Raw genomic sequence first — 23,600 nt, 5'->3', positions numbered from 1 at the left:
ACTTCGAAGAATTGTAATGGAATTTTACAGACAGATTGCTCAGTCTGCTCTTTCTTGAATGGTTTACATTGACAGGGAGGTGTTAGGCTGTCCTTCCCTGAGGGAGATACACTGACAGAATAGCGTTAGTTGCTTCCCCCCTGGTTCAGTTACACAGATGGAGTAAGGTCAGCTTGCACTTCCCTGGGCGAGTTGCTTTAACAGAGTAGTGACAGTCTGCGCTTCACTGCGCGAGTTAAGCTGAAAGACCGGGGTCAGTATTCTCGTCGCATGGTAATTTATGCTGACAGTGTGGGCTCAGTCTGCTCTTCCCTGGACGAGTTGCATTGGCAGAGTGGATTTAATGTGTTCTTCACTGGGTGAGTAACACAGAAAGAATCGGATCAGTCTGATCTTCCCTGTGTAATTTACATTGACAGAGTGGGGTCAGACTGCTATTCAGTGAATGACTTATATTTACCATGTGGGATCCGTCTGCTGAGTTACACTCAGAGGGTGGGGGTCAGTCTGCTCTTCCCTGGGTGAGTTACTCTTACTGCGTGGTGTCAGTCGGCTCTCCCTGAGTGAGTTATATTGACAGAGTGGTGTTAGTCTACTTTTCACGGAGTGAGATATTTGGAAAGTGTGGGGTCAGCCTGCTCTTCCCGGGGTGAGTTACATTGACAGAGTGTCGTCGGGTTGCTCTTTCCACGGTAAATTTCTTTGATAGCGTGATGTCAGGATGCTCTTCACTGGTCGAGTTGCGTTGACAGAGGTGAGTCTGTTCTTTCCTCGGTGAGTTACTTTCCCAGAGTCGTGACAGTCTGCCCCTCCCTGGGTGAGTTCAACAGAAAGTGGGGTTTCAATACTGCCGTCGCTGAGTAAGTTATATTGACAGTGTGGGTTCAGTCTGCTCTTCCCTCGCCGAATTATTTTGACAGAATGAGGTCAGTCTCGTCTTCATGCATGCGTTTCATTGACAGAATCGGATCAGTCTGCTCTTTCTTGGCTGAGTGACACAGACCTGAATGAGGTCAGCCAGCTCTTCCCTGTGCGAGTTTCATTGATAGCGTGGTTGACGTAGGTTTTCGGAGTGCCGTCAGTTTGAAATTTCCCCTTTGAGTTACTTCAACAGCGTGAGGTCAGTCTGTGCTCCCCTGTTTGAGTCACACTGACAGAGTGGGGTCCGTATGCTCTTCCCTGGGCGAGTTACCTGAACAGAATGGGGTCAGTCTGCTCTTTTCTGAGTAAGTTACATTCACAGAATGCGGTCTGTGTGTTCTTCCCTTTGGGAGTTACGATAGCAGAGTCGAGACAGTATTCTCTTCCCTGGATGAATTACACTGACAGGGTGGGTCCAGTCTACGCTTCCCTCAGTAAGTTACATTAACAGAGTGGCGCCAGTATACAATTTCCTAATTGATTTACATTGATAACGTGTGGTCAGTCTGCTCTTAATGGGCGAGTTACCTTAACAGAATGGGGTCAGTCTGCTATTCCCTAGATGATTGAAATTAATAGAATGGGGTCAGTCTGCTCTTTCTGTGAGAAGAACATTCAGTGCATGTGGTTTGTCTATTACTCCATTGGTTAGTTACTGTAACAGTTTGAAGCCAGTCTGCTATTCCCTTGGCGAGTTAGTTTCACAGATTCGTGAAAGCTTACTCTTCCCTGGGTGAGAAAACCAGAACGATTATATATCAGTACTCTCTTCACTGTATCCGTTACATAGACTGTTTGTGTTCAGTCTGCCTTTCCCTGGGCGAGTTACATTGAGAGTGAGATCAGTTTGCTCTTCCCTGGGTGAGTAACATAAACTGAATGGGATAAGCCTGCTCATCTCTGGGTGAGTTACATTGACGGTGAGAGGTCAGGCTTATCTTCCCTGTGAGAGTTTCATTGACAGAATCGGATCAGTCTGCTCTTCCCTGAGTGAGCTTCATTGACAGAGTGGCGTCAGTCTGCTCTTTCTTGGGTGAGTTTCATTGATAGCGTGGGGTCATCCTCCGCTGTCCGGGTGGAGGTACACTGACAGTGTGGGATCTGTCTTCTCTTCCCTGGGTGAGTTTCATTGACAGAGTGGTGGCAATCTGCTTTTCCCTGGATGGCTTACATTGACAGAATGTGGTCTGTCTGCAATTTTCTTGTTGAGTTACATTGACAGATTGAGTTTAGATCGCTCTTCCCTGCATCGCTTGCATTGACAGAGTGGGTCAGTGTGTTCTTCTCTGGGTGAGTTATATTGTCAAAGTGGAGTCAGACTGCTCTTCTCTCACCGAGTAACATTGACAGTGTGGGCTAAGTCTGCTTTTCCATGAATGTGTTATATTTAAATGTGCGGTTAGCCTTCTCTTTCCTGGGTGAGTTACATCGACAGGTTGGCGTCATTCTGCTCTTTCCTGATTTAGTTACATTAACAGAGTGGTTTACGTCTGCTCATTACTTAGTGAGTTATCGTGGTGGATTGGCGTCTGTCTGCTCTTATCTGGATCAATTAAATTGACAGGATGGTGTCAGTTTGTTCTTCACTGGGTCAGTGACATTGAGGTAACAAGCGTCAGTCTGTTTTTTCCCGACTGAGTTTCATTGACCGAGGGGGTCAACCTGCCTTCCCTGGATGAAGTACTCAGACACTATGTGGTCAGTATGCTCGTCCCTGATTGAGTTACATTGACAGATTAGCATCAGTTTCTTTCTTTCCTGAATGAGTAACATTGACAGAATCGCGTCAGTCTGTTCTTTCATGATTGAGTTAGATTGACAGAGTGGTTCAATCTGCTCTTCCTTGGTCAAGTGACAGAGATAGAGTGGGTTCAGTCTGTTCTTCCCTGGTTGATGGACATAGGCAGCATGTGGTCAGTCTACTCTTCCCTGGATGTGTTAAGTTGACAGAGTTGCGTCAGTCTGTTTTTCCGTTGGTGATTGGCACTGAACGTGTGGAGTCAGTCTAATTTTCCCTGGCTGAGGTACCTGTAGAGACTGGGGTCTGTCAGAGTGGGTTCAGTCTGCTCTTCACTGAGTGAGTTACATTGACAGAATGGGGTCAGTCTGCCCTTTCCTAGGTGAGTTACATTATCAGACTGGGTACAATCTGCTCTTGACTGGGTCAGTTGCATTGGCAGAGTGGCGTCAGACTGCTCTTTCCTATGTTCGTGACATTGATGGAGTAAGCTCAGTCTGCTCTTCCCTCAGTGAGATACATCGGCAAAGTGTGTTCCGCTATCTCTTCCCTGGGATAGTTACTTTGAATGAGTTGTGTCAGGATTCTCGTACGTGGAAGAGTCAACGTTCTCTTCGATGGAGTATGGTAAGTCTTCAATTTCCGGGTTGAATTGCATTGACAGGCAGTGTTCAGAACGCCATTCCCTGGGTGAGTGGCATTGACGGAGTATGTGCCAGTCTCCACTTCTCTGGGTAAGTTACATTGTCAGAGTGGAATCAGCTGCTCTTCTCAGGTTGAATTACATTACCAGAGGGGGATCAGTCTGCTCTTCCCTGAGTGTGTTTCATAGATAGATTGGCGCCAGTCGGCTCTTTCCTAGATGAATTAAATTGACAGAGTCGTGGAAATCTCCTTTTCCCTGGGTGAATTACATTGACAGAATGGGGTCAGTCTGCTCTTCCTTGTGTGTGTTACATTGAAAGAATGAGGATAGTCTGCTCTTCCCTCAGTGAGTTGGATTGAAAATATGGCGTCAGTCTCCTCTTTTCTGGGTAAGTTACATTGAACGAATTGTGTCACTCTGATCTTTCCTAGCGAGTTACGTGGACTGTTTTGGGTCAGTCAGCTGTTGACTGGATGAGGTACAAAGTCAGAGTGGGGTCAGTCTGCTCTTCTCCGGGCCAGTTACATATACATGGTGAAGTCAGTCTATTCTTTCCTGAGTCAATTGCATTGACAGTATGTGGTCAGTCTGCTCTTCACTGGACAAGTTACATTGAAAAAATGGCGTCAGTCTGCTCTTCCCTGGGTGTGTAGTATTGACCAAGTTGCGTCAGTCTGCGCTTGCCATGGTGAATTATATTGACAAAGTGGGGTCAGCTTGCTTCACCCTGTGTTAGTTTAATTGACAGAGTGGTGTTGGTCTGCTGTTCAGCAGATGAGTTATTTTGACAGTGTGGGGACAGTCTGCTCCTTTCTAGGTGAGTTAAACTGACAGGGTTACGTCACTCTGTTCTTCACTGGATAAGTTGCACTGAATATGTGTTGTCAGTCTGCAGTTCCCTGAACGGCTTACATTGACACAGCACGGTCAATCAGCACTTTCCTGGTTGAGTAACATTTCGAGACTCGGTTCAGACCGCTTTTCCATGGTTGAATGACATTGTCAAAGTGGAGACAGTCTGACCTTCTCTGGGCGTGTTACATTGTCAGAGTGAGGTATATCTGTTCTTCCCAGGGCGCATTACATTGACATAATTGAGCCAGTGTGCTGTTTCCAAGATGAGTTTATATCAATAGCGTATCAGTGGTTACTGATTTTTACTGAATCGAACATTTTCCAAGGGTCAGTGGCTCCTGATTTACTTTGATACGAGTAACAGGAATAAAAAGTAATGGGTAATGGTAACTCATTGACAATGTAGATGAGCAGAGAGATCATGGTGTCCATCACATACATCCCATAAAGTTGCCACACAGGTTAATAAAGCTGTTCGAGGCATACAGTATGCTATTTATTGGTAGAGGAATTGATTTTCTCATGTCATGTGGTCATGCTGCAAACGTACACTATTCTGGTGTGATCGGTCGCACTTGTCGCTTTTCGTATCATTCAGGTCCATGCTTTACAGGAAGAAGGTGGAAGCATTGGAAAGGCACTAAGCAGGAATTTCCCTCCTGGTATGGACCGAAGGTCTGATGAGGAAAGGCTGAGGGGCTTGAGAATCTTTTTCACTGAAGTGAAGAAGGTTGAGAGACATCTTATGAGACATATGCAAGATGATCCGAGGATTGATATGTTAGACAGTAAGTGAAAATGTCCTCGGATTGAGATGGCTTGGAGGAGGAGACATAACTTTAAATTGAAGAGTGATAAGAGACCACACCTGCGCACAACACTGCACAATGTTCGAAATGAGGTCTCACTATGACCTCTCAGCTGCAAAAAGACATCTTTACATCTATCATATTTGGTCTCAATAAAACAGCTTTTGCCTTTCAGTTTCTGATCATTTTCATTGCAGATTATTTTCTACTTGTCTTCGAAGTTTGAAAGAGTGGGATATGGGTCTTTTGCCCATTCTGCATTGAGGTTTATCAGAGAGCTACCTATTGTCTTCCCAGCTTCCAGCTTTGACCCAAAGTCCTGTGTGCTTTGATGTTTCCAGGAAAAATGTCAATGAAGTTGTCCTGTGATCTTCAATGACATAATAATGGGACTGACGTTTGATAGTGTCACAATGTATTGTGACCCCCTGAGGAACGAATTCTCATTTACCCGCAAACAGGGAGACACACAGGCAGATACTACGAGAGTGACAGAGGTCTCGCGACTTTACTAGCTCCATGGCTGCAGGAACGCTCTCCGCCTCCATTCATAATTTCTTCAGACATTAGGCAGTTTTTGGTGAAACACATGCCAATTCCACAGCCATGAGAGCCGTTGTGGTGAGATTGAATTTAAAATGAACAACAGAACCAAATGCGAGTTTCAATTTCGGAAGCAGAAGCAAGTCGTACCTGCAGTACAATATGGAAGAGCGTCACCATGGACCACGTGTAAAGAAGCAATTGTACTCGAATTAGGAAGGACTCGAGCGTACACTTTTCGCATCCGAAATTGGGCGCATTGCCCATTACGCCACAGGCCCAAAGCACATGTGCCATGCTGACAGCTTGTTGATGTATAACAGAATGGAACTTCACAGAATCAGAATTAACAAGGTGAAAAAGCAGCCAACATAATCACCTTCAGTACTTCACTTGGAGGATTCAAATTCATGAAGTAGTGCCTTTCACTAGCAAAGGAAACACATTTGTCCTCGGGTGCCTGCTTCAGGTTCCCCTCCTTCTCTGCTGTGAGTTTTCATCATTTGATTTACAGTCACGATGTGATTCCATGATTCACTCTCATGTGAAGAGTCATAGTCTTTTCTGGTCAAGATCGAGGACAAACTGATAGAGAGACCACTGATCATTTCTAGCCCGGGATGTGGAATTAGGCGAGGTGAGCGACTACTTTTATTAGCGCCGCCCCTTCACTGCGAACTCGCGCCTCACAACGAGCCGTTGTTCGCGTCATTCTGTTTTGTACCTTATTGCAGTGCAGTTGCTGAACAATATCAGGTCATGACAGCTTGCTTTTTTCAATTTGAAACCTAAGGCAATACTATGAACTGTTTGGAAATTTGAGAGAGAAAGATTGCTGTCAAAGTAGGTTATGATCTGAAGAACAGGAACGAGAGTGTGCACAAGTCAGGTCGCCAGGGTTATTGTCAGCATCATTGGGGGGTGTCTGGGTAGGATTCGGAGGTTGTATCGACCAGACCTGAATGCAATCCCAATCAGGAAAGGAAGATTAGGTGAATAAAAATGCATTCCTCCGAATAAAAATACATTCCTCGTCAGACACAGAACATACACCCAGATCCAGCCACAGTCAGTCCAGTGATTATTGTATTTTATTTAGAAGGACAATGGCAGGACATACACGGGAAACTATCACGGCAAATGCCCCTCCAATCAACTCACCTTTCTGAGTTGCCCATATCTCTGTGTTCCTTCAGTGTTGCTTGTTCTCAATCCAGGAACTCTATCTCTTGTGGTTTCATGTCTGTACCTCCGTGCTAGGCAGTTGAAGAGTGAACAAAAGTAACTCATCCCCTCCATCGCAGGGTTAATTAGGGATGGGCAGTGAATCTTATCGCATTAAAGACAACTACGTCCCAGAAATGCATTTCTAATAATTGTGTGTTCCAATTCGTCGCCTGCAAGAGATGAGAAATAAGTTGAGAAGTGGCTTAGGGTAAAGCAATAAAAGTCAAAGGCACTTACGACTGGGAGGCATGAGGCAGGATGAGAGTGAGGAGCTGGTGGTGCAAGGCTCAGTGTCGGTGCTATTCGGTCCGCATTTACTGCCCACTGTTTGCAATGACTCACACACGACTGCTGGTCAATTCACCACAATGAGCCTGTTCCTTTTGGTCTGAAAATCTCTGCGTGTTTATTAATAACACGATTAATGGGCCCCGAGAGGATGAATACATCCTCTTTATTCTGTGAGTATAAACAGCTGGAAATGATAGGTGGCATCCAATGCAATAGGAGATTGCCTTTTACTCTGCGTTTTCAAGGAGAATGTTCAGTCATGAAATGTGTTTCTTTCCAAAAGTGGAATTTGTTTGCAATTCACATGAAACAATGTTGATACAAAAAACACGTTTTCGAATTCCTGTGATTAAATGGTTAAGGAATTCCACATATGGAAGAGAGAACTCGCTTTTTGCGTGGCGCCGTGGCTTAGCCGGTTCAAGCACCTCCCATCACAGTGGTGATTGCCGATTGTATTGAAAGCTCATTCTTTCTCGGAAGTGTTGTGTTGCTGATCGAGCAACTCAGCATTCTTTTTGAATTCCAGTCTATTCTGATTTGTCATACCTGCTTCTTTTTCCTTGTTTATTTTCAATAGTGTATATTGTTCTTTCTAACGACTATGTTAAACTGGAGATTCTTCCCCTGTTCCATAAGCACGTCTGCTTCTCCTCCTCTTATTCCACTTTCTTCATTCCCAGTTTGGCAAAAATTAAGAGGTGAGGCAGGAGATACTGCAGAATTACAGGGGAATGTTGTGGTAATAGCAAAGACACGACGAGCTGATCATTCTCATTCTCTATTGTCACCATTCATTCGTTATATACCAACAGTAAATATATCCTTGTTCTCCTGTAGCTGTAATGCAATCAGTTTAACTTCGAAAGAGTCATAATATTTTGAGGTAGAAATGTCTCCTTGCCTCAGTTTGAAGTGACAAACGGATTATCCGCAGAATGTGAACCTACTTCGACTGAATCCAGCCAGGTGCCAGAAAGCCTCTCAGCAGCTCTACTTTCAAGCTGTCTCTGAATGCCAGCCTTTTTAAAGAGTAGAAACAGGAAATGAGGGATATGGACAGACACGAAACCGACAGAGTGAGAGAATGTGAAAGAGGCTCAGGAGGAGACACAGAGACAAATAGAGCAAAACAGAGACACAAATTGAGGTAAACACGTAAAGAAACAATTCTCCATTCGACGTGACTGCTAACTGACAGAAAGCAAAACGAAAATGACACCTTTTAAGCGCAGCCTTTCACCAGTTCAGGTAAGTGGAAGCAGCATGGCAGCCGATTAAGTCCTCTTAGGTTTGTAATTTCGATGGTTGTAAGCTCAAGAATTTGATAAGTATCCTGCTTTGACAGTTAAACTGATCATTTTCCCAAAAGCATAATATAGAAATATATATCTAACCAGGTTCTGTCCATCTGAAAAAAAAGATATGCTTCTCTCCACAGATGGTGCCAGGCGAACCGAATTTCTCTATCATTTCTCGTTTTTAGTTTAGATTTCCAAAGCCTGCATCTTTTTGATTTCTGTTCACCTGAATAACGTTTGCACAAAACCAATCACCTGCCAGGTTCGGAAAAGTGGTCAGAGATACTGATAGCAAGGCACATTTGCATAAACATCCATTCCCTGACCGAGATTAGAATGAATGCCGCGGCGGTGATAGCTGCAAATCCTAACTACTAGATTACAAGGGTCGAAGAGAGACGCTCTTATAATTATTCTCAATGAAACGGCTTTTGCCTTTTGATTTCTGATCAGTTTCGCTGCAGATTGGTTTCTGCTAGCCTTCAAGTTTTGCAAAATGGAAAAGCCCATTAGACCCATGCCGCAGGGCCCTTCAAAGACATTCATCTATTCTATTCCGAGTTTCCTGCCTTGTTCTATAACCTTATGTATTCTGGTGATTCCAGTGCAAATGACAATGACAGTTTCGCTCTGATGTTAAATGGCACAACAATGGAAATGAATTTGACATTGTCTCACTGTGTTGTAATCTCCATGAAGGACCCAACTCGTTTTCTCTCACAGAGTAAGAGACACAGACACATGTCCCGAGAGCGACAGAGGTCTCAGGATTAGACCAACTCCTTCTGCATCACTGGTGCTGTCCGCTCCCTCACACAAGTTTATGCGCCACAAGGCAGATTTTGATGAAATGCAAGCCAGTTCTACAGACAATGAGAGACGTTGTTGTGAACTGAAGTTTAAAGTGTAAGAAAGATGAAAATGTAAATTCGAAAATTTAACCCTTCCGTTCCTGACAGACAATAGGTAACGGGAACGAACCAGCACGCTGCATTCTCGCGATGTTAAATTCGAATCAACAATCCCCAAACTCGACATCAGAAACGTACCCATTACGTCACTGGCCCAAAGATCAGGCATGACTGTGAGAGCTTGTCTAAATGTAACTTAAACATCCACATCGGGGAAACAGCATTCACAAGGTGAAAAATTCGCAAACATAATTCCCATCACTGCTTCTGTTGGAAGACCCGACTTTGCGAAACATTACCTAACACTGCACTTCTGTATTTGGAAACTTTTACATTCCAGATACTGACCAAATTCTGTGAGAAACATCTGGTCATTTCAAGCCCGTCGTCCAGAATGAGGCGAATTGAACGACACCTTTATTGTTGTCGTCCTATCAACGGAGCTGAAAACGAGCTCCGGTTGCATCAGCTGTTACATACATTCCTGCAAAATATCTGCTGAACAAAATCAGATTATTACCGCTTTGCCTTCTTCACATTGAAACCCATGGCGATAATATGAACTGTTTGCAAATGCGGAGAGAGAAACACTGCTGATAAGGCGATTAGGACGTGAAGATCAGGCACTGGAGTTGTACAGGTCAGGCCCCACAGGCCAGAATCAGTGGAGATCCGTGCTCGGGAGTCTGAGTTTGCATTGCCCAGACCTGGATTTATTTCCAACTCAGAAAATGAAGATTTAATTCCCTTTTTCTGAATTATCCGAAAGAAAACTAATCCCTGGTTATGCATAGAACACACACACGTTAACCATCACCGCAAATTCTTCTCCAAGTATCTCGCCTTCCGAGTTAAAAATATCCCACTGGTCCTTCAGTGTCGCTCAGTCTAAATCCTTCCCTCATGGTGTCATCCCTGCGTCTCTGTACTGAGCACATCCAGAGTTAGATTGGATTCCCGAGTTCGGTCCAACAAGTCCACACTTGAAGAGCAACCCTTCAAAGTAGCTCACCAACTCTATCTGGCAATACATGATTAGATTAGATTAGACTTACAGTGTGGAAACAGGCCCTTCGGCCCAACAAGTCCACACCGGCCCGCCGAAGCGCAACCCACCCATACCCCTACATTTACCCCTTACCTAACACTACGGGCAATTTAGCTTGGCCAATTCACCTGACCCACGCATCTTTGGACTGTGGGAGGAAACCGGAGCACCCGGAGGAAACCCACGCAGACACGTGCAAACTCCACACAGTCAGTCGCCTGAGTCGGGAATTGAACCCGGGTCTACAGGCGCTGTGAGGCAGCAGTGCTAACCACTGTGCCACCGTGCCGCCCACAAATCTCTGGCGTAACTTGGGATGGAATGCGCATGCTATCCCATTGACTGATGACTGTATCCCAGTAATGCGTTTCAAAAAGCTGCAGTTTTGGGAGAGACACCTGCAACCAGTCGGGAATAAATTGAGAAGTGGAACGGGTGAGGGGAAAAATTGAGAGGCAATAATGACTGGGAGGCATGAGACAGCAAGTGAGTGAGGAGCTGGTTATACAAGGCACGGTGTCGGTGTCAACATGTACTGTTTGTGTGCAGACTGACTCACACAATATTCCTTGTCAACTCACCACCATGAGCCCATTCCTCCTGGTGTGACATTCCCTCTGAGCATATTAATGCGTTTGATTGGCACCGAGAGGATGGACGCATCGTCGTTATACAACAAGTTTAAACAGGCGAAGGCATCAGATTCGAACAAAAGCAATAAGAGATTGTCTCTTATGGTGCATTTTCAGTGGAGAATATCCAGTTGTGAGTGCTTCTGCAATAGCGATCGTTGATTTAAATTTTCACTGAGTAACTGTGAAAAAGAAAAAAAAAGTGTCTGAGTTCCTATGATCGAATGGTTAAATAAATGTACATATGGTTTTGAAAAGTCGAGTTTTGGCAGTGGATGTGGCTTATTTAGTTGACGTTTCTGTCAATAAATAGGGGATTATGGGCTCATATACCGACATCACAACCTGCGTAGGTCTTTCAAAAAGAACAGAGTACCTTACTTCACACGTGGTTCTGGTGGTGGTGGGATTTAATCTAATGAGTGTACAGTTTAAGCACAACGATTTCGACTGCTCTATTATGCTGCCACACAAAACCGCACAACCACGTTTTTAATAACGAGTGTTTCAGCATCTCCTTAATTCAGGCACTGTTCCCCATGCACATTCTATGACGAACTTGACCAAAGTTCGATAACATTTATGAGGATGTTGCAAGGTTTGCAGGGTTTGGAATGCAGAGTGAAGCTGAGTAGGCTGCGATAATTGACCCTGGAGCTTGAGGACTCAGCGATGTGCTGACATAAGTTTATATAATCATGACGGAGACATATAGATTAAATCGTCAATGAATATTTCTTCACAAGGCAGGCAATATCAAAACTAGAGAGCACAGATTTAAGGTGAGAGTTGTAAAATTTAAAAGGTATCTGAGGGACATTTGTTTTCACACAGAAATGAATTTCCAGACAAAATGGCGGAGTCTGGTGCACTCACAATATTTCCAAGATATGTGGATTGGGAAATAGACAGGAAGGGTGAAGAGCGATAAAGGACAATTTTTGGCAAATGGTGGAGATGAATTTCGAATATCTGGTCAGCAGGGACGAGTTTCATCGGAGTGTCTTTTTACGTGCTTCGCCTCTCTGAGATGCTGCAGAGGCGAACAGTAGTTTTCGTAGGTTATTGACAGAAATAAAGGAAACTCATCACTCGCTCAGCGTGGGGGTAGTTTTCTGGAAGATGGTTGGTTCCAATCCAGCAATAGATGAAGGTTTTCCGGTCTTAGACTGCCAATGACAATTCGTCCTGACACAATTCCAAGTTCTCATTGAAGACAATTGGCTGAGGAAATTACCTCACGAACCGTGTTACCTGCTCAGCTTCACAACGAATCCAAAAACTGACAACACTTAACGTGGAACAGAAGCAGGACTGACAAAGAGAATTTATTTTCCGATACAACGAAGCATGCATGCTGTCTGTGAGGTCGTGCGAGTCGTCTGGGTCATGAACTGCTCACACAAATGACAGAGAGTCAATTCCAAACGGTGCTTTCAAAGTACTGGCGTCTTAGTGCAGCACTGCTTTCCGAAAAGTGCTCAAGTAACATAAATTAGAACAGAATAATAATGGGACATAAAAAGTGAAGATGAATAATTACAATTCCGATTGGATTAGGTGAACAAAGCGCTCGTGGCTCCACCGGATCGAGAGGGCTGATTACCAGTCTCTGTCACCAGGAACGAAATGAAGGAAATGAGAAATGTAACCAAGTTTTACATCGCGATTGCCCTCCTTTTCGCCACAACAACAGATAACGGCGAGTGAATTCAATGCTGGATCTGATTTCACATCAACAGTGAAATAACTGTCTCCATTCACTTTCAGAGAAAACGGTGAACAACGCAAACTGTCTGGAATATCAAAATCTGACGCAGCCTGCTTGGGTCCCCGATTAAGCCGGGGGCCTTTCGAGCTGGAGGCAAATGTGATAACCACAGCAGTAGGGGAAACAGCGTGGACACTGACGTGGTGGTTGCTTTGCGCTCTGCCACATCACACCATGGTTTAGACGAAATGACTTTTTTTTCTGTTCAACTTCAACAAAACGCATCCCTGCAAAACGTTGCCTGGCTAATCCGTTAGCACCAGTGGCAGCGCAGAGATGCAAACCCAAGCCTTCTTGACAAGTGGAACCTGAAGCCAGAGTCCCAGATTGCTCAGCCAACTGATCACAAAGGCAAAAACCAGATACACCAAACCGTGCGCCTTATGATTCCCTGCAGCAAACTCACAGCAACTGCAACAGTTCTGCAGAATAAGCGGTGGAAAGGAATTCTCCCATCTGAGCCTTCCTGCTTGTTTTTCTCATCAACAAACTTGCTTTGAATATGCATGCACGTATCTGCTGCCATGGTGAAAAGGAATGCAATTCCGATTAGTTGCTTAGTGAAAGTTTGTTCAGTTGCTCTCCTCAGAGAAAATGAGCACTGGAGATGATAAAATACTCCTGCCAGAAACGCCGATTCTCCTGCTGCTCGGATGAAATGAAAAACTGTTTTCACACTGGAATACGAGAACGGCAGAACACGTAGCGAGGTTATTCGAAACGCGATGCCTGTAGGAGTTGCAACTATCCTTCTCATTCTCCTTAATGGTGCATTATTCCAGCAGAGCTATGTGCAACTGTCGCCTGGCTGCAAGCTGAGTTGGAAATCTGTGTGGGAAAGGAGGAGATGCAACTCACTTATTGTCGGTAAATCAAACAGTTCTTACTTTGGGGTGTACAAAAATCAATTTCTGCACATATTCAGAGAATGTCAATGGCAATGTGAGATGTCAAAGCGGTGGTCACTGTTCGTGATTGTTCTTTTTTCGAGGTATGAAACGTTTTCCCTCTTTCGTCGCACTCACGTTTCTTGTTGATGACAGAATCAGACAGAAGGTGTTTCACCAGAGCTGCACTTGACATGCATTCCTCTCCCTTGCTGTCATACTTGCCTGCAACTCTGTGATAATAAGAAAACAAATTGCACACAATGCCATTAGGCAGACTGTCTACGATTTTCTAATTTCCAGTTACAACATGGATTAGATTTCAGACCAAGGTTAATATTAGTAACTATATGAGAGCAAGTGTCAACAGTTCATCTAAGTCTGTAAATATTTCCATTCCTGCTGTTGTCTGAATGAGCTGTAACCATGCCAGCAGCTTCGAAACTCGAATATGTGACCTGCGCCAAATATGATTTAGGATTTATGCTTTTGGTTCACAGAGGTTGAGAAACGCCAGACAGCGTCCAAATGAAGTGCATCAGAGCCTATTCTGGGATGCATTTGACAGAGACATACATCATGAATCCAGTGTCTGCTGTGACTGAAGCAAATGAGTGCTCTCCTTTTCGCTGATTCAGGCCGCCTTCGCATGGAAAGCAAATGTGGTACTGTTGGTACAGAAATGATCAGTGCCTGGTAACTGTGCACTTAAAGTGGACGGCCGTAGAAGGTGTACAAATTGATGCACATATTTGAGCAGGGAGGAGAGAGAGGTAGTCGAGAGTGTGGTTCTAGAAACGCAGAGCAGGTCAGGCAGCACCAGAGCTGCAGGAGGAACAGCCTTTCTGGCTGAAGCGCTTCAACATCTCCAGTCATCACTTTATCTGAGGAGAGAAATTGAACAAAGTTTTACAAAGCAGTTAATCGGAATTGTATTCCTTTTCACCATGGCACCTGATATGGGTGAGCAAGTGAGGTCTCCTGATGAGAACAACAGCAAGAACGTTACTTTCCTGTCAATCCAAAGGCTACCACCAAGGGAAAGAAATTGCTTTTGACTGGCTTTGAACCCAGGACGTTCCGAGTGTGACACGAATGGACTACTGATGTAACGAAAGTGCAGCCGTGCCTGCTAACGTTCATCCATACCTGAAATTGGTACCAGCTCAACGTATTACCTTTCTGTTTCGAGTAGACTGATGTCCAGTTTTTAGAATGATTGAAAAATATGAAGAATATCTCATAGAAATGCTCAGGAATTATTGACAAACATGTTGCATTGTTTGCAGAGTTTGTACAGTAGGGCGAAGCCGAAAAGGCTCAGTTAATTTTCCTTGAAGCGCCGAGCAGAGGAAAGTTCATAACTGCACTCTGAAACAGGATGGCCAGCAGGGATGTAGACATCACTGCATATTCTTGACCACTGCGAAGAGAAACTTGAAAAGAAATTCACGCAGCAGTTATTTGGAATTATATTTCTAATCACCACTAGAGTAGTATTGGGAGACTCAATTAAAACAAAAAAACTTTGCTGATGAGACTGCACTAAAGCCCCATCCATCATGATGTGAAAGATTGTCATCTTTAAAGAGGGAACAATAATGTTTCTTCTCATCTGAACTGGGTCACTTTCGCACAAACTGATACAGCTACTCTCCAGAAAAGATCAGCTCCTGTCGGATCATCAGTGCTGGAAACATCCATGCATATTCAGAACAAAGAAGAATACGTATCGAATAAAACCGTATCAGGCAATTAATTGGACTTGTATTCCCTTTTCCCACAACATCTGAAATCGGCAGGGAAATTCAGGGTCCGTTTTACTGACAAGGACAGGAAGCAATTCCCTCCTGCTATAAGGTTATGGATGGTCTGGGAAATGATGGTTTGGTGCTGGGAGGTGGGATCATGGTCAAGGGGGCAGTAGGAGGAGGTGTCCACGAGCTGGCGTTTTGCTGGTGGGAGGTGGGGTCATGGTAAGCCATCATTTCCCAGACAATCCATAACCTCATCACCTCAGGGGATCTCGCATCCACCACCTCCAACCTCAGTCCCACAATCCCTCACCGCCTGTTTCTACCGCCTGCCCAAAATCCACAAACCAGACTGCCCCAGCCGACCCATTGTCTCAGCCTGCTCCTGCCCCACCGAACTCATCTCCGCATACCTCGACACGGTTCTGTCCCCTTTAGTCCAAGAACTCTCCACCTACAGTCGGGACACCACCCACACCCTCCAACTCCTCCATGATTTTTGCTTCCCCGGTCCACAACGCCTTATCTTCACGATGGACATCCAGTTCCTGTACACCTCCATCCCCCATCACGTAGGACTCAAAGCCCTCCACTTCTTCCTTTTCCGCCATACCAACCAGTACCCTTCAACTGACACCGTCCTTCGACTGACTGAACTGGTCCTCACCCTGAACAACTTCTGTTTCCAATCCTCCCACTTCCTCCAAACTAATGGAGTTGCCATGGGCAACCGCATGGGCCCCAGCTATGCCTGTCTCTTCGAAGGATATGTGGAACAGTCCATCTTCCGCAACTCCACTGGCACCACACCCCACCTTTTCCTCCGCTACATCGATGACTGTATCGGCTCTGCCTCGTGCTCCCACGGGGAGGTTGAACAGTTCATCCACTTTACTAACACCTTCCACCCCGACCTCAAATTGACCTGGACCATCTCAGACTGCTCCCTCCCCTTCCTCGACCTCTGCATTTCTATATCGGGCGACCGAATCAACACAGACATCTAGTATAAACCGACCGACTCCCAAAGCTACCTGGACTACACCTCCGCCCACACTGCCCCCTGTAAAAACGCCATCCCATATTCCCAATTCCTTCGTCTCCGCCGCATCTGCTCCCAGGAGGACCAGTTCCAATACCGTACAGCCCAGATGGCCTCCTTCTTCAAGAACCGCAGATTCCCCCCAGACGTGATCGAAGATGCCCTCCACCGCATCTCCTCAACTTCCCGCTCCTCCGCACTTGAGCCCCGCCCCTCCAACCGCCACCAGGACAGAACCCCACTGGTTCTCACCTACCAACCCACCAACCTCCGTATACAGCGTATCATCCGCCTTCATTTCTGCCACTTCCAAACGGACCCCACCACCAGGGATATATTTCCTTCCACTCCCCTATCAGCGTTCCTAAAAGACCACTCCCTCCGTGACCCCCTCGTCAGGTCCACACTCCCCACCAACCCAACCTCCACTCCCGGCACCTTCCCCTGCAACCGCAGGAAATGCAAAACTTGCGCCCACACCACCTCCCTTACTTCTCTCCAAGGCCCCAAGGGACCCTTTCATATCCGCCACAAATTCATCTGCACCTCCACACACATCATCTATTGCATCTGCTGCACCCGATGTGGCCTCCTCTATATTGGGGAGACAGGCCGCCCAATTGAGGAACGCTTCAGAGAACACCTCTGGGACACCCGGACCAACCAAGCCAACCATCCAGTGGCTCAACACTTTAACTCCTCCTCCCACTCCACCAAGGACATGCAGGTCCTTGGACTCCTCCATTGCCAGAACGTAACAACACAACGGTTGGAGGAAGAGCGCCTCATCTTCCCCCGGGAACCCTCCAACTACAAGGGATGAACTCAGATTTCTCCAATTTCCTCATTTCCCCTACCCCCACCTTGTCTCAGTCGATTCCGTCGAACTCAGCACCGCCCTCCTAACCTGCAATCTTCTTCCTGACCTCTCCGCCCCAACCCCATCCGGGCTATCACCCTCACCTTGACCTCCTTCCACCTATCACATTTCCATCCCCCCTCCCCCAAGTCCCTCCTCCCTACCTTTTATTTCAGCCTGCTGGACACACTTTCCTCATTCCTGATGAAGGGCTTATGCCCGAAACGACGAATTTCCTGTTCCTTGGATGCTGCCTGACCTGCTGCGCTTTTCCAGCAACACATTTTCAGCTCTGATCTCCAGCATCTGCAGACCTCACTTTCTCCTAGTAATTGGACAGGGCCAACAAAAGGCAGCCAGAGAATTTCTAGAAGCAGGGCACCCATCCATGCATTCCATCAATAAACACATTGATCAGGATCCAATCTGCAACACCAACAACCGGACCCACCGGGAATAAAACTTAATCAATTCCAACCGCCACAGGTCAGAAGAGCTTCACAACAGGAGCAACTCTGAGGATGTTACCCAGAACTGTGAGGATTCCACTGCCCAGGTCCGTAAAACATTCCAAAAACATCTCCATGAAGCACACGGGCTTCGCATCTTTCTGCTCCAAAGCACTCCGATTTTCCACAGCAGAGAATTGTACACTCAACTCCAGCGTGCAAGGTGAGAATGCCAAACACAACATGATCAATAATGGAGGTGAGAGTGAGGGCTACAATTTTCATTGTCATATAGACAGCCACAAACATTCTCTTTGAAAGGTATGTTTCCATCTGAAAGTCTGTGCTGCAGTATAATCCGGGAACCAATTAGCCAGCGCTGGGTGTTCATATTTCAGACAATTTCCTTTGTTCACCGTTTTCACTGAAAGTGAATGGAGATTAATATTTCATTGTTGATATGAAACCAGATCCTGCATTTTATGTGCTCACCGTTTTTGTTGCTGTGCCGAAAAGTTTGGCAATCGCGATGTGAAATGTTTTTGTATTTCTCTCATTTCCTTCCTTCCTGTCGTGGTGAGGGATTTGGTGATTGGTTCTCTCGATCAGATGGAGGCATCAGCGCATTGTTGACCTAATTTCATTAATAGTGCAATTGGTAATCTTCATTTTTCATGGGTTATTGCTGTTCCGTTTTGTTTTATGTTTGTTGAGCACTTTCTGTGACTTGGCAATGCACTAATTCTCCAGTCTGTCTTGAATTGCTTCGCTGCCATTTCTCTGAGCAGTTCATGACATAATCGGCTTGCTCTACATCAAAGGCAGCCTGCATGCTTCGGTGTGTCTGGCAATGGTCCATCCTTTCTGTTTTGTTTCTGCTCCACGGGAAAAGCTGTCAGTTTCTGGAATCGTTGGCGAGCTGAGGGGGATAACATAATTCATGTGGTATTATTCTTCAGCCAAAATCTTTGATGGAAAAGTTGTGAAGGTGCCAAACGAATGATCATTGGTAGCAAAAGGCCGGAAAGACCTTCATCGCTGGGTCAGTTCGTCCCATACACTCTCCAGAAATATAGGCAAACGTGCTGACTGAGTAACAAACAGAGTGCATTTTTTTGCGATTGGTCCATTAAAACTGGTGTCAGCTGCTGGAGCATATCAAAACTTGCCGAGGACGGAAAGAGACCCGACTATCGAACCTGTCCCTGCTGAACAGATAACCGAGATTAATTGAACCATGTTTGGCAAAATGTGTTCCTTATCTCTCCGAACCCTTTCTGTCTATATACCCATTCACTTGCCATTCAATTTGCCTTAAATGTGGCAAATAATTCTGCACACACAAAAATGTCTGTGTGCAAAACAACTGACATTCATATCCCTTTTAAATTTTACCGTTCTTACATTAAAGCTATGTTATCTAGCTTTGAACTCGCGTGCCTTGTGAGAAAGTATTCCATGACTATTTACTCTGTCCGTTTTCCTCATGACTGTTATAAACTTCTCTACGGCCATTCCTTAGCCCTGAAGTACCCAGGAAAACTATCGAAGCCCATTCAGCTTCCTGCTGTTTGTCCAAATCGTGCAAACCTTGTTAACCCTTGTTACGGGATGGCAATTTTGCAGGAGGTAGGTTGGGAAAGGTGCAATCCAGGTAGCTGTGGGAGTTGGTGGGGTTGTAAAAAATGTAAGTGTCACGTCGGTCGACATTAATGAAGGTAGAAAGGTCCAGGAAGCGGAGGGAGGTGGTTCGCAATTGAAGTCCATGCTGAAGAGTTGAAGAATGAAGAAAGGTAACTCGCCTCCTCCATCTCTGGGGTCATTAGGGACTGAAAGTGAATCTTATCACATTGAAATATATCTCCATGCGACTTAATCACTGTATTTTATTGGGAACTATCTCTTTCATTGTAACCATCAGGAAAGACCATTTTGTTCGCCAGAATGGGTCACTAACCTTTGTTTGTTTCATGTCCAAGAACACTCAGATCAATAGCTCCCTTGATCAGCTCTGCTGGTCATGTTCGCAAAGAGATCTAGCAAATTGCAAAGTGTGATTTTCCTTTCAATCAATTATTTTGACTCAGTTTGTCTGCAAATATATTTTCCTAACATTGTGCTTTTCTTCTTTGACATTGGTGTCGAGCACCTTACAAATGACAGCAAAGGTATGAAAGGAGATGGAAACAATTAGCCCTTCAAGTCAGCGACAGTTTTCAAACAGATTACGGCTGATTTGGTTGATGCTCAAGGTAACTGCATTGTCTGTAGTCATGGCCGAGTGGTTAAGTCGTTGGATTAGAAATCCATTGGGGTTCCCCCCCGTAGGTTCGAATCTTGCTGACTATGTTATGAATGCCTCCCTGCTGGCGCAGTTTTCCCTCGAAGTGCAGAAAGCCTATTTTGCAAACCAGGCCGGTAATTTCATTAGACTTGGGAAACTCGCGTTCTTCATCAGAAATGTTTCATATTTAAAACATTATGACTGTTTCTCTTTCCAGAATCACTGCTCGACACATCGGGTTTCTGTAGTTGTTATGGAACGTCCTGAGCAGAAGAGCTGCTTTTCATTAGATTCCTTTCATCCCTGTCCTCTGTTGACTGACTCTGGTCAGTGGCAACACTTTCTCCTGCTCGTCAAAGTTCTCATTCCCCACTTCTCCCTCTCCCATCATTACAAACAGCAGCAGGAAATTGCCACTTAACCATCTTTGTTCCAAAGTGAAACTCACCAGCCTCGGGAATCTCTCCACCAAACGGGACTTCTCATCCCTGGACATGGTGCAAGCCAGAGGATGGTGAAGAGATACTGTGAAAATATTGCCAACTGGAAGTTGAAAAAAATGTTTCCGAAGCAAACCATATAATCTACGCTCCAGCTTTGGAAATCTTGAGAAACGCTTTGGGAAATGGAATCAGAGGAGAATGAAGAAGTGTGAACTCTGTGAACGAGTAGAGGACGGGACATTGACTGTGATATTCTCGGTACAGGAAAACATCTGAGTCATTGAAGGAATTCTTGCTTCCGTACGTGAGGAATACAATCTTCATCTGGACTCTTGGACAACGAAATACTCTGGAACACTTAAGACAATATCCAAATATTGACTGGGATCACTACAGTACTACTACTATAGATGGGTCAGTGTGTGCAAGGAGGGCTTCCTGACACAGGATGTAGACAGGCTTTCAAGGGACGAAGACACTTTAGATTTCGTACTGGGTAATGAGCTTGGCCAGGTTTTACATTTGGAATTAGGTAAAAAAATGAGGTATTCAGATGTTGGAGATCACAGCTGAAAATGTGTTGCGGGTTAATCACAGCAGGTTAGGCAGCATCCAAGGAACAGGAAATTCGACGTTTCGGGCATACGCCCTTCATCAGGAAAGGCCTTCATTCCTGATGAAGGGCTTATGCCCGAAACGTCGAATTTCCTGTTCTTGGATGCTGCCTAACCTGCTGTGCTTTAACCAGCAACACATTTTCATTTGGAATCAGGTGAGCACTTTGGAGACCGCGATCACAATTCTCTCAGGTTAACTTTTGTGATGGAAAGGGATAGATGTACTCCAAGGAGCAAGAGTTTAGTGGGAAGTTGTGTGTGGAGTCAGATGAGATGTGGGGAAGCACTAAGTAAATATTTTTGGACAGTGTTTGCTACAGAAAATAAAAATGTTGGCGTGGATGATACAGAGATACTGGCATCCAGACTAGAAGACATAGAGGTTCACAAGGAAGAGTTATTAGAAATACTGCAGAGTGCGAAAATAGAGTGTGAAAAAATCCCTGGGCCGAATGGGTTCTATCTGATGTTGTTTACCAAATGCACGGCAGGCAGGTACAAATCAAGCTGATGCTAACAACGGCTCGTTTCGAGCCGCTAAGTTGCAGTGAAGTGGCGCCGCCAATAAAAGGTGTCACACATCTCGTCTATGTCCACATCCTGAGCTCGAAATGACCCGAATGCTCTCCCCGCGTTTCTGCAGGGTCTTGCTTGGACGACACCGTGACACTTTTTCACTGGAGTGGATCATGAAATCGCGACATGACTGTGAAAAAAGCGATGAAAACTTCCAGCAGAGAAGGAGGCGACCCTGAAGCAGGCAGCTGAGGACAAATGTTTCTCCTTTGCCAGTGAAAGGCATTGCTTCACAAATTGGAAGCTTCGAAATGAAGCAGTGTTGGTGATTATCTTCGCTGCTTGTTCACCTTTTTAATTCTGATTCCGTGGAAGTCCATAACATTACATATCGACATGCTGCCAGCCCCCGGGGCTCGCTTGGGCCAGTGGCGTAACAGATAACGCGTCTGACTTCGGTAAAAGATGGTTGTAGGCTCGAGTCCGACCATGGCTCATGGGAAATGCCTCGCTTCTAATGTGGTCTGGATTGTCGTGCCGCTGCGCAATTCTGCCAGGACGATGCCTGTGTGCTTTTGCATTTATTCTACTGTCCATTTCAAATTCCAGCTCACCACAACGGACACTTCTGTCAGTTCTGGGGTATCTTCCTGTGTGTCTCCCTCTGTGGGTGATAATGAGCATATGTCCCTCAAAAGAGTTACAGTTTGTGTCAAAATGCCCCATTATTGTGCCATTTAAGAACACAGGATAACCTCATTGACATTTGCACTGGACTCATTAGTACACACAAGACTTTGGGCCAAAGTTAGAAACTGTTACGAGAATAGATGGCTCTCTGATTAGCCGCAATGCACAATGGGCAGAATGGCCTTTTCGCACTTTGACAATCTTGGAAGACAAGTTGAAAATAATCTGCAACGAAAATGTTCAGAAAGGGTATTTTATGTCGACCAAATACGATTGTATCTATAGCCTTGTCTTGTTATTTATTTGTAAGGATTCGTTACTCTCAGCACCGCGGCCCGGATCCTATTCCCGCTCATGGAATGTTTGGATTGTTCAGCAAACATATCAGTTTAACAGTACATCTGCGGGTTTTCCGATGTGAGCATGTCATTGGATTTGTCCAAAACATTATGAAGGTTAATATAAAACAAACAGCTACAATTGCTGGAAATCTGAGCCAGAAACGAAAATTGTCTGTGGAACGCAGCAACCCTGGCAACTGATACGTCGACTTTCCTGCTCCTCGGATGCTGCCTGACCTGCTGTGATTTTCCAGCATCACTCTGATCTAAAATCTGCTTTCCAGCATCTGCAGTCCTCACTTTTGCCTAGTTCCTTCAGTGTCACTGGTTCCCAATTCAGGAACTCCATCTCTAGCGGTTTCATGTCTGTACTTCCATGCTGAGGAGTTGAATAATGCAGAAAACTAACTCGCCCCCTCCATCTCTGTGGTAATTAGGGACTGAAAGTGAATCTTATCACATTGAAATGTATCTACATGCGACTTAATTTCTGTATTTTATTGGGAACTTTCATTGTAAACATCAGGAAAGACCATTTCGTTCGCCAGAATATGTCACTAACCTTTGTTTGTATCATGTCCAAGAACACTCAGATCAATAGCTCCCTTGATTAGCTCTGCTGGTCATGTTCGCAAAGAGATCTAGCAAATTGCAAAGTGTGATTTTCCTTTCAATAAATTATTTTGACTCAGTTTGTCTGCAAATATATTTTCCAAACTTTGTGCTTTTCTTCTTTTACATTGATGTCTAGCACCTTACAAATGACAGCAAAGGTATGAAAAGAGATGGAAACATTTACCCCATCAAGTCAGCGACAGCTTTCAATGAGATTACGGCTGATTAGATTGATGGTCAAGTAGATTTCACTGTTTGCTATCTTCACTGTCTGCAATCTTCACTGTCTGCAATCTTCACTGTCTGCACTTTTCATTGTCTGTAGTCATGGCCGAGTGGTTAAGGCGATGGATTAAAAATCTGTTAGGGTTTCCCCATGTAGGTTCGAATCCTGCTTACATACGTTATGA

Source organism: Hemiscyllium ocellatum, chromosome 18 (genome assembly GCF_020745735.1).
Source record: "Hemiscyllium ocellatum isolate sHemOce1 chromosome 18, sHemOce1.pat.X.cur, whole genome shotgun sequence".
Lineage (NCBI taxonomy): Eukaryota > Metazoa > Chordata > Chondrichthyes > Orectolobiformes > Hemiscylliidae > Hemiscyllium > Hemiscyllium ocellatum.
This window is presented reverse-complemented; position numbering follows the sequence as displayed.